At 32.3% G+C, this 12,500-nt stretch overlaps 1 protein-coding gene across 1 annotated transcript in view; it reads left to right on the top strand.

The window, feature by feature from the left end:
- The window catches only part of LOC137631891 (glycine receptor subunit alpha-4-like), an 83,779-nt gene that overhangs the window by 5,615 nt on the left and 65,664 nt on the right, over positions 1-12,500 (top strand). The gene's annotated exons all lie outside the window — the stretch shown is intronic.

The raw sequence follows: 12,500 nt of genomic DNA, 5'->3' as shown, positions 1-12,500 counted from the left end.
CCGAAATAGCTGTGATATAATATCTGCAAGAGTTGTTGATGTAATCAATATAAAATTTATTCGTCTAAAGTATTCCTTACATAATCTTGAAATTGATAGTTTTAACTATGTTATGGGTATAATAACTTATTTAAACCTAACTCCTTCTTCACGTATATTTTAAGTAATGCCAAGTACCATACTAAAGACAATGTGATGATGCAAAAGAAAATTCTACGATGAAGTACATAGGTTCTTTAATTTAATTCCTATGTTACTTGTGAGAAATAAGGTGTATTTTCGTCAATTTTCTATCCAACATTGATATTGACGTTAAGAAAAAGTTGACGGTAGTTTGCAGTTGAATTTTATAGTATTTTTTTTTCATTTGACGTAAATAACAGCATTAAAGGAAAAGGGATTCCTAGTGTTTATGAGAATACCAACTCTACGTTTGTCTTAATGCCTTACTTTCCTAAGATCCGATGGAGAACGAAAGTAGAAAGAGATCCATAAAAAATGAGAAAGTAAGGTTAAATTTGGAAGGAAGAAGAGAAAAGAAAAGACTAAGAAATGGGTAAATTCAAATAAAAGGATAAGAGGAAAGAGGTAAAAATAGAAAAATGAGGAAAAGGATTACAATTAATCACGAGGGAAGGAAATAAAAAAAAATTAGAAAAATTAATATGATGGATAACGAGGAAAAAACATGAAGAAAAAAAGGAAACGGAAAATCTTGAGGAAAGTAAGGAAAACATAGTATAGCGATGTTTGGGAATGATTGATGGAGGTGCCAACACCTAAATAGAGCTACAGACCCTCAAGTAGAAAAATAGTGTGAGTGCTAAGGACAAAGACGTCTGTAGTACAAAGAGACGGGGCAGACTTTATCTAAAGGATATATAAAGATGGCGCTGATAAAGTCCCAACTAAAAGGTCACGCTAGAGCTTCTTTAAAAAAAAAAAAAAAAAAAAAAAAGGAATTAACATATTTATGTCCCCTTTAACCCTTTGCCATAGATTATAAGGAAAGAGATAATCCATAGTATTTATTATAAATTTTTATTTGGTGAAGCATGATCTTTCCTACCTCAAAGCATGGAATTATAAGGACATTACTTCCCATGCTTACGTAATGTACCGAGCATGAAAGATGGAATAAAAGTATCATCAACATGCCACGCTATTTGTCTTGCCTGCAGACCGTGATGAAGATCTAGATAGAGAAGCTATTTCTAGAACAAAAGAGATTGGTATTGCTATCATGACACGTGAATCTATTATCGTTATTCAGTAGAGGTAACTTTGCCTTGTTCGTGTTAAATACCTTCCTCAATGGAAGAATGTAAATAGATATTTTTATTTTATTAATATCAGAGCCCAAAATCGGTATTTTGTTTTTAATTTAAAGAAAACGCATAATATGAAAGATGTTCAAAGTGTTGCTAGTTAAATATAATAAGGACTTGAACAATGTATCTATTGTATAATGCTATTCGACTGATTTGATCTTTTACAGTAGGGGTGATATTGTAAGTTAAGCGATCCAGAGTCACGGTGATTGCCACCCCCCATTAGAAATATTGAATCATGGTATCAATTTACACATTTGGGTATAGCTAAACAGATTTGATAATCATGAAGTAATAGTGGAATATAATCACGAATAATATTGATATCTAATGATATCATTTCGTGATATCATAAGAAATGGGTATAGCTGGTTAAGATATCACACAGTAGTTTGTTAGACACAGCAAAATATTTTCTTTTCAAGGTCGGTTAGTAAAATAAACAATTTGGCCCTGGCAATATTGCATCTAACCTCCCAGATATACTATTTACCAGTTATTATGAACCCATTCCTTGCTTATATAAGTTTGTCATTATATATCTTTTGAAGTTTGCTAGAGTGAAAGTGACTCTTTATCCCGATATATATTTCTTATGATAGTTATTATTGGAACAATTTTTGAAACTCACTTTTTTAAACGATTAGCTGTATATCATAACCTGATTATGTATGTTTGTTAAAACCTACATGGAATTCATGAAGTTAATATTGTAGTAATGTATTTTGTTTAGAATTGATAGTGAGTTTTTAGCGTTGAAATCACTTGCGCTACTAAGATAAAGGTTCCGAAAGAACCCATTTGGTATATTAAGTCTTTATAGCAATATAAAATTCATATTACTTGGTTTGAATCATAACAATTGTTCTGAATTTCTGTTGGAGTTTGCATTTTATAATTTTTCTTATTGTTTCATATTTGCTATTCTTTTAAATCACTGCGTTTGACTTTGACCTAATTTTCTTGTACCTAATAGGGTCCCAAACGTACTAAATTTCCAATGGATTATTGGGCTTCAGTACTATCTGTATTCGCTTTAAAAGAGGCCAATGAACAAAATCGTCAAAGGATAGATCACTGCCTAGAGATAGAACACACACAAACATTATACCATTGCCCAAGTCCCCTCTCGACTCAAGTGAGAGCTTAGCGACCTAGTAATAGTAGCTGTTATCTCATTAGGTAGAGCTCTGTGGTCCTTAAACGCACATCCTTAGTGCAGAGGAACGTGAAGGTCATGGGACCGAGAAAATCTATCACAGCCTGGTCGAGACTCGTTAGAATTCACTGATTGTGAGTCTCCTATGATTCCTCTTTTGAGATATTACAATTCTTTAGGTGATGATGATGATGGTTATTATTATTATTATTATTATTATTATTATTATTATTATTATTATTATTATTATTATTATGGTTGTTGTTGTTGTTATTACTAGCTAGGAGTTGGAAAGACCGGATGCTATAAGCCCAAAGGCTCCAACAGGGAAATGTAGCCTAGCAATGATAGGAATTGAATAAATAAATAAACTACAAGAGAAAATATCAACAATGCATATAAAATTATTTAGAAGAACAGCAACAGTATTGAAATAGATCTTTCACGTATTAACTATAAAATGAGACTCATTGCCTTATAGATTTACCTTTCAGGTGACTTTCTTACCTTTCTCATTTCTTCTACATGGTTTGCTCTACAAGTCTTGTGTTATATACCCCCCAACCCCCGGGGGTTGCGGCCACCTTAACGACAACCCTGAGTCTCATTCAACAACGAGAACCCTATTGAAGCAGAATTTGTGCTTTCCCACACTTACTGATGCTAAATCTCGCATATCCCTCTCCTCTTAATTACTTCTAATTCAGTGTAATTCTTATACCAGCAGCATATCATTCCTGAATTTATTACTGTTTTTAAGCTTTGTGCATCAGTTGGCTTTTATTCTATTTTCGACGACGTCCACATTTATTCTTATGATATATTCAGTCGCGTAGGCCTCATATTTACTCTTGTTTCTCTTTCACTTTTCTGGTATGAAATCATTCATGTGATTTTCAAAAATGAAAATGGCATTTATTCTCTCTCTCTCTCTCTCTCTCTCTCTCTCTCTCTCTCTCTCTCTCTCTCTCTCTCTCTCTCTCTCTCTCTCTCGATCTGAAGAAAATAAATGCGTTCATCAATGATTATATTAATACACAAAATTGTAATTTATATACTGGTATGTATTTACATATACAATTGATAAAGCGCTTGCGTATAATTAAAGCAGGTTATTCGAGTCCTTTAGTGTAACACTCCTCTTGGAAAGTTGAGACCCAAATAACGAAATTAATGAAATTCTAGTACCAAACAGATACTGTTCACTCATTAGTGGTTCAGTCTATTATGTAATGGAAGGTCAGGTTTCATCAACCCCTAAGATTTTTCTGACGTGTTTAGTACTTATAAAAGTTGAGTGATAAATATATGCCATGTTTTTTTCTGAAATCACTCTACTAAATGTCACATGAAAGATTAAAGATCAAAGTATGTAGTCTACGTATCATAATGGAATCAAGAGGCTGTATAGAAAGTTATCTAAGTATGCTAATAGTGAAGAGAGTTGTCACCAATGACATTCTCTTGTTTCTTAAATAGGGTCAAAAGTGGTCTGGTTCTCAGGGATCAGAGTTCTATATTAGCGACTCTGACTTGAGGTTTATAAGCAAAGTTAGCAGTGTTACAGTAATAAAAAAAAAAAATTCAAGAAAACGTAGAATTATCATTAATATGTATAACCCATTTAACTCGGAAAAATGCTAAGTCATTCACGTAAGTTATCAAAGCAATAAGTTATAATCAAGAGAAATATATAAGAGTCATTTTATCACAAGGAAGTTAAATTCGTCTAAGCATTGTCTATTATTATTATTATTATTATTATTATTATTATTATTATTATTATTATTATTACTAGCTAAGCTACAACCCTCGATGGAAAAGCAGGATGCTATAAGCCCAACAGGGAAAAATAGACCAGTGAAGAAAGGAAATAAAGAAATGATTAAACAATATGAGAAATAATTAACAATTAGAATTAAATATTTTAAAGTCAGTATCAATATCAGAACAGATATTTCATATATCAACTATAAAAAAAGACTTATGTCAGCCTGTTCAACATAAAAAACATTTGCTGCAAGTTTGAACTTTTGAAGTTCTACCGATTCAACTACCCGATTAAGAAGATCATTCCATATCTTGGTCACAGCTGGAATAAAACTTCTAGAATACTGTGTAGTATTCAGCCTCATGGTGGACAAGATCTGACTTTTAGAATTTACTGCATACTTAGTATTACTAACGGGATGGAACTGTCTGGGAAGATCTGAATGTAAAGGATGATCAGAATTAGGAAAAATCGTATACAATATGCATAACGAACTAATAGAACGACAGTGCCAGAGATTAATATCTAAATCAGGAATAAGAAATATAATAGACCGCAAGTTGGTGTCCAAAAAATTAGAATGAGAATTAGCAGCTAAAGACCAGACGGGAGAACAGTACTCGAAATTGGGTAGAATGAAAGAATTGAAACACTTCTCCAGAATAGATTGATCACCGAAAACCTTAAAAGACTTTCTCAATGAGCAAATTTTGTGTGCAACTGAAGAAGGCAAAGGCCTAATGTGTTTCTCAAAAGTAAATTTACTGTTGAGAATCCCACCTAAAATTTTAAGTCATACAAAGTTAAAGAAACATTATCAATGCTGAGATCCGGATGTTGAGGAGCCACTGTCCTTGACCTACTTACAATCATACTTAGAGTTTTGTTAGGATTCAACTTTATGCCACATGATTTGCACCATGCAATAATTTCAGCCAGATCTGTGTTAAGGGATTCAGCAACCCCAGATCTACATTCGGGAGATGGAATTGATGTAAAGAGTGTAGCATCATCTGTATATGCAACAAGCTTGTTTTCTAGGGCAAACCTCATGTCATGTGTATGTAGTATGAAAAGTAATGGGCCAAGAACACTACCCTGTGGAACACCAGATATCACATTCATATTGTGTACTCACTACGGTCCCATAAACAACAACTCTTTGCTATCTATTACTTAAAAATTCAATATTGAAGCTAAGAAACAACCCATCCACTCCCAACTGTTGTTTGAAAACAAGGGCCTCATGATTAACACGGTCAAAGGAAGCACTAAAATCAAGGCCAATCATACGAACTTCCTGACCACAATCAAGGGATTTCTTTACAGCATTGGAGATTGTAAGAGGGGTATCACATGCTCCAAGGTCTTTACGAAAAGCAAATTGCAAACTAGGGAGCAGATGATTACCTTCAGCAAACTTATTAAGACGTTTTGCCAAAAGATGTTCAAAAGCTTTAGATAAAACGGGAGTTATGGAAATTGGGCGGTAATCAGTTGGATTAGGCCTTCCACAAACACATTTACATAGTGGAGTAACAATGCCAATTCTCTAGCAGGTGAACAAGAACTCCAGAAATTAATGGACTACAGTTCACGTCAATATGTGAGCCAAAAATAACCTTATGTAATGTTCTATTGAGTCCCCAGTTTTTGGCGGGCTATCATTATGAGCACCTTTCCATAGATATAGATTGAATAGCAGTAATACAGAGAAGAACAATTATACTCTCTGTCTCTCTCATTCTGTGGTTCGTATGGCAAATAGCAACTTGTTTAGTTCAAACAGAATAGCCTGAATAGATGGTCGATCCGTAAACCGAGGTTCGTTATATATCTAAAGGGCTAGTTTGTTACTGTCTGCCAAAGGTTTGAATTACCTGCCTAGTCAAACGTTACTGAGAGAGAGAGAGAGAGAGAGAGAGAGAGAGAGAGAGAGAGAGAGAGAGAGAGAGAGAGAGAGAGAGACGCTGATAATCTGCACTCTTTCAAAAGATATGCTATTATATAAGTCCAAAGGTTATGTGCCCCACAAGGTCATCATCAATCCACCGGTGCGAAAACCTTCATAAGATATTCAAAGACATTCTCCTTTTTCGAAGTATTGAAAATGGTTACGTTGTTTGTAGAGTTTTCTAGTAGTGATCTATCGGAGACAGCAAATATTCCGAAGAATTAATGTTTCTTTTTAGACGCTATGTAACAGGCAAGGTTGCGTAAGATGATTATGTGTGGAATATTCAAAGACTCCTAAGCGATAGATATAAGAAGAAATCGATATTACTGTATGTATAGGGTCAGGCAAAATGATCTGACACATTTGTAGGTTTAATAAAAGGCAAATACAGTAAAGAAACAAAAAAGTTTTTTTATTCTAGAAAAGTACATATAATGCCATTCTGTTTCATTATGCTTTAGAAATTAAATCAGTCAAATGGGACCCATTAGTGTCCACACACTGTCGAAGGCGTTCACGAATGTCAGATCATTTTGCCTGACCCTGTATAAAAGGAAACAGTACCAGCTGACTACAAGAAACTAAGGGGTAATAATGTTACTTAATCTAATGTAGGAAGGGGTATGTTGGTGTTTTTATAGGAAAAGTAAAACTGGTTCTAAAAAGACTTAAAGGAGAATAACAGTTGGTTTAGGCGTGGGTGAGTGTGCAGAAACCAAGTTTATAAAAACGGTTATGCGAAACGAATGATATTCTGCATCTGGAGTAGATGGGAAAGAAAAAGCTGTTTGGTAGAATTTTGGTAGAAAATATTTAATTTTCCAGAGGATGAGGGTGTATGATGTATACAATAATTAGTTGAAGGTTATTGCACGTTTTAATAGTGAAAACGAAGCCCATGTTAGAATATATTGACAGGAGATTGACTGATTTGGTGTTAAGTCTCTGACAGATGTGGTAAGTGTTAGTTTTTGGAATAATGAATGGAGCTTAGAATGAATTTTGTAATATCTATTTTTTGTAGTTGATGAAGGGTTAGGTGGTGATAGTGAAGAGAAGCGGTAGCGATTTAAAAAGGAGTATGAACCTTTTTGCTAGCGGGAAAAACATTATTTGTAATAGTTAGCCGGCGATATGGAGTATTGAATGATACCATAAGTGGTAGTAGAGAAGAACGGGATTAAACATAGATATCGAGATGCAAGTGGACAAAATGTTTTTAGAAGTATAATTTTCGGCAACCTTATATTCATTTATTATTTTGTAAAAAAAAAAAAAATACGTTAGAACATATATTTGTGTATACACGTATATAAATGTTTAAGCACACAGATATATGTATATGTGTATATATATATATATATATATATATATATATATATATATATATATATATATATATATATATATTATATATATTTAAAATTATATAATGTGCGTTCATAATAAGATAAAACGAATTATGCAGAAACATGTATCAAATCTAATCAATTATTTAACAATGACAAGAAAACTTACTCTGTGTTATAAATACACATGCGAACATCGATGGCTGCAACATTTTTTTTTTTTTTTTTTTATGTCTAGCATTATGTAAAAGAAGTGCATAATCTTCTCGTGCTGTCATATCAGACGTATACAGTACTGTAAATCTTCAAACTGTTTGATAGTTCCATTAGATTCATGTTATTAGTGATAGATTATTCGCAGTCTTTTATTAGTCAAATTCAATGCGTAGGGAATTCCTTTTTTTTTCAATAGATAGTGTCATAGGAATAATTTTCAAATTGTCGTACATTAAGCTTTATATATTGATTAATGCCTTTTCGAACGAGGTATCCATGCAAACAAGCCATGCTTCACTTACTACCAAATGAATAGATATATAATTGAATATCTATGTAAGTTCATGAATTACAATTGTCGACATAGAATTAGGGCTGGCTTTTCTCTTTCAAGTCAACTGTTACTCTTGCGACTATGATCAAATCGAGGCTGGTATGAAATTTGGGTGATTTTCGTTCGTCAATCAAGAGTTTGCTTCCACAATTGAAGTAATGTCAAAGGTCTGTGTAATGCTATGTTTAAATGCTTTAATCATCATTAATCAGAGCTGTGTTCCACTTTCAGAAACTTATATTTACTTATATCTTAACAAGCATAGATTTCCACTACATCTATTGCTACATCTATTGCTTTGTATTGAGGAGCACCTGTGAGTTAAGCATTGGGTCCACAGGTTATTAGGGTAGTCGTAAATCCCGTAAAAGTAAATGTTTTCCGTTGTTTTAGAAAAAGAAGAAATTAAACCAAATACTTAATTTATATTAGATATTGTATCTAATTTTATAATTTTTATAATAGATACACAATTAAAGGTTTGTTCACTAGGGTCATGCAGTGTACTTGATGCTATATTAGGATAGCTATTCCTATAGGTGTTTCTTACATCTCCCTTGGAGGCTTTGGGGATAATTTTTCTTCTAACAGTATTCTATGCTTTCTTACCAAACCTGTGATATTTAAGACGTAAATCAGGACTTCTTTATCGTTCGACCGAGTGAATCTCTCTCTCTCTCTCTCTCTCTCTCTCTCTCTCTCTCTCTCTCTCTCTCTCTCTCTGTATATATATATATATATATATATATATATATATGTATATATATGTGTGTGTATACATACATACATACATACATATATATATATATATATATATATATATATATATATATATATATATATATATATATATATATCGTATATATACATGTTAATATATATGTATAATTCTATTGCCAAAGCATATATCGATACTTATATTCATTTAACTAATGCAAACAAGTTTAAGTTTTATAGATTCTTTTCTTGTATGAAAAAGTTTTCTTATATGATTTTGATATTTTTCATCCTTATGAGGGTTGATAAATTTTCAGTCTGGCTATTACACGAACTTATGTCTATTTAATTTATCAACGACGAATAATCTACATATTTTCATTCAACTGTGAGCATACTCGCAACATATTCCAAAGCACCTTTAAACATGAACTCACACACAAACTAACAAAAGCTTAAGTTCATCACGCGAAAATAGGGACTCAAATCGCATGCAATCTCCCAATCTTTATTTCTTCCACTTGTTTTGTTAATGTTTTTACAGTTCATATAGGAAATATTTATTCTAATGTTACGGTTCTTAAATATTCAATTTTTGCTGTTTCCTTTCCTCACTGGGCTATTTTCCCTGTTGGAGCCCCGGGCTTATAGCATCCTGTTTTTCCAACTAGGCTTGTAGCTTAACAAGTAATAATAATAATAATGATAATAATAATAATAATAATAATAATAATAATAATAATAATAATAATAATAATAATGATAAAGCGCTTACCGCCCCCTATCCGTTGAACATTAGCAAACATTAAGTACAGTATTCTTGATTTCTTCCCATTTTCATTTGGGAGTCAAATCAGTCCGGCACGTATTATCTTTTATCTCTTATCTCTTACTCGCCCCCTCTAGCGGAATGAGTCCTTGGGCAGGGGGCCTAAATTAGCACGAATAGTGGAGATAAGTGTGGTAGCTTGTCAGTCGAAAGACAGAGAGCTCTTAATATGACTATTAGGAAAACAATTAAGGTCTATTTGTTGCATGTTCGCACATCATCATCATTTAGAGGAAGAAGAAAGGCTCGGATTTATATTGTATTTTTTTTTAGGTATCTGTATTTGTTTGTGTATTCCTCTATTCGTCTTTGTCTTCCTCAGTTTATTTGGCAACTTGTATTTACATGTTCTTTTCTTTTGATTTTTACATGTTTACACTAGTGATGTTCTAATTCGTGTAAATAAGGAAAATTAGCCTATTGGATTACGGTTTTCTGTTTTATTGTTATTTATTTATCCGCACGCGATGCCGGTAAATAATATATATACATACATATATATATATATATATATATATATATATATATATATATATATATATGATAAATTTTGCACATTTAGACGTGTTTTTCATATTCAAATAAGCCATATAGTTTTGATACATTAACGTCTGGATTCTCTTAACGAGGTCGTTAAGAGAATCCACACATTAATGTATCAAAAATATTTATGGCTTATTTGAATATATATATATATATATATATATATATATATATATATATATATATATATATATGTATATATATAATATATATATATATATATATATATATATATATATATATATACACATATATGTAAACAATAAATTTCGTGAAATAAAGAAGATTCTACTGCATACAAATGATCCTTGTTTATCACTGCAATCATTTCCGCCGCTATGATTAAACGTTCCAAAGACTGTTCTTATTTGTCAATTACCTAGTTTCAAAACTTTAATTTAAAAAAAAATATACTATATAAATATACCCTAGAAATTTGTAAATTTTTGGACTGTTTTGAGTTGGGTACTTTTCTACCGAATGTTTTATTTCGGGTTTGTGTCAAAATTAAATTACTGCGTTCAATGACACTTTGGGTTAAGAAATCAATCAACCATAAATAGGCCGTGAAACCGTTGCGTTAGAACACATTAGAAAAACCATAGTACTACACAGATTTTATGAAATATTTATAACCGTAAAAAAATAAGAATAAGACACTTAAAATGGCCTATTCAGTGCTGATGATTAACAGAATAATTTTCAACTTGTAGTAAATCTTAAAAAAAAATTAACAATTGGGAAGTATATCAACATCTGATTCAGCTGATGTTGAAGCCAAATAAATGCATATTGTAAAATAGATGGAAATTAATCCATTTAGCAACTTGATTTATCGTAGGAGCTCTTTTGTTAACTGGGAATGATCGGGGTGGGGCTGGCTGAGCCTTTACTGTACACTTGGCTTATGAAGTTTTCGTTTCAACATCAAGATTATTTATTTCATAGTTATACCATATACTTTATTTAATGTCAAGCTCTAGAAATTACTACTACTATTAATGATAGCAATGTTGATGGTAACGGCAGTAGTGTTAATGTTAATAATAGCTGTGATAATTGTAAAAAGAGTCATGCAAATCTCACTCTACCAAAAATGATGTGTTAGGAATATAGATATATCCAAAGTATTTATTAATAAAATTAAGATTATATAAAATGAATTTAGCTCATAAAATAATGAAATTGATCAAACTGGTTGATAAGAACAGGGAAATGTTATCAAAGAATGCAAAAAAAGAAAGATATTACCTACCTAAATAATTCCACATTCGCCATTTATTACCACTAACTACTTTGATGACATTGTTTTCTCATGAAATAAAAGGAACAGTATTGGTAAACAGATTAACGGCATGAAATTATCTTTTGAACAATGTAATATACAGTACATTCAATTATCGAGAATTTGCCAGCATTTATCCCTACGGGAAGTGTTGCCACTCTTATATAAAGGCTATTGAAAAGTACATTCATTACCAACATGGTCTACGTAATGCAACCCTCTCTTCAGTTATTCATTAGCGAAGGATACCAAGAAAGGCCTACTCGGCCTCCTGTGACGTCATATGTGACGTCATCTGTGACGTCATGATAACGACCCTTTGTGGATAAGAGTTGCCATATTAATCAGTATGACACAATTTGCCCTCGTTAATTGTTGACTTAGCTTACGAAATGGATTCTCGATTAGGCTCTTCAGAAACGGTAGTGTCCAGCTTTGGATGAGGATAATAGTGCTATGACGATGTGGTTTCTTTCAGTGGTAAGATTCACACTCTCTCTCTCTCTCTCTCTCTCTCTCTCTCTCTCTCTCTCTCTCTCTCTCTCTCTCTCTCTCTCTCTCTCTCTCTCTCTATTTAGATAATTGAGAGCCTTAGGGAATCTCTTTCTCTTTCCTCATGTGTATACTCACAAACACACACACACACACACATATATATATATATATATACAGGGGTATATATATATATATTTATATATATACACATTTATATATATACACACATATATATATATATATATATATATATATTTATATATATATAGATAGGTAGATAGATGCATATATATATATATATATATATATATATATATATATATATATATATATATCCCCTATGTAATAAAAAGCCAGTGACTGGTTATTTATATGCATATATTTCCTTCCCGTCACGCTCGGGGGGAAAGGAGTAGTCATTCAGTGGTGAGAGGGGTTCCCCCGAGAGGTACACTCAGAAACCACACTCTCCCATAAATTGCCGAACCAGCGGGTTGTAATTAAAAGGGGATGG

Source organism: Palaemon carinicauda, chromosome 40 (assembly GCF_036898095.1).
Source record: "Palaemon carinicauda isolate YSFRI2023 chromosome 40, ASM3689809v2, whole genome shotgun sequence".
Classification (NCBI taxonomy): domain Eukaryota; kingdom Metazoa; phylum Arthropoda; class Malacostraca; order Decapoda; family Palaemonidae; genus Palaemon; species Palaemon carinicauda.
Note: the sequence above shows the minus strand (reverse complement) of the source record. Positions and strands in the feature narration are given on the sequence as shown.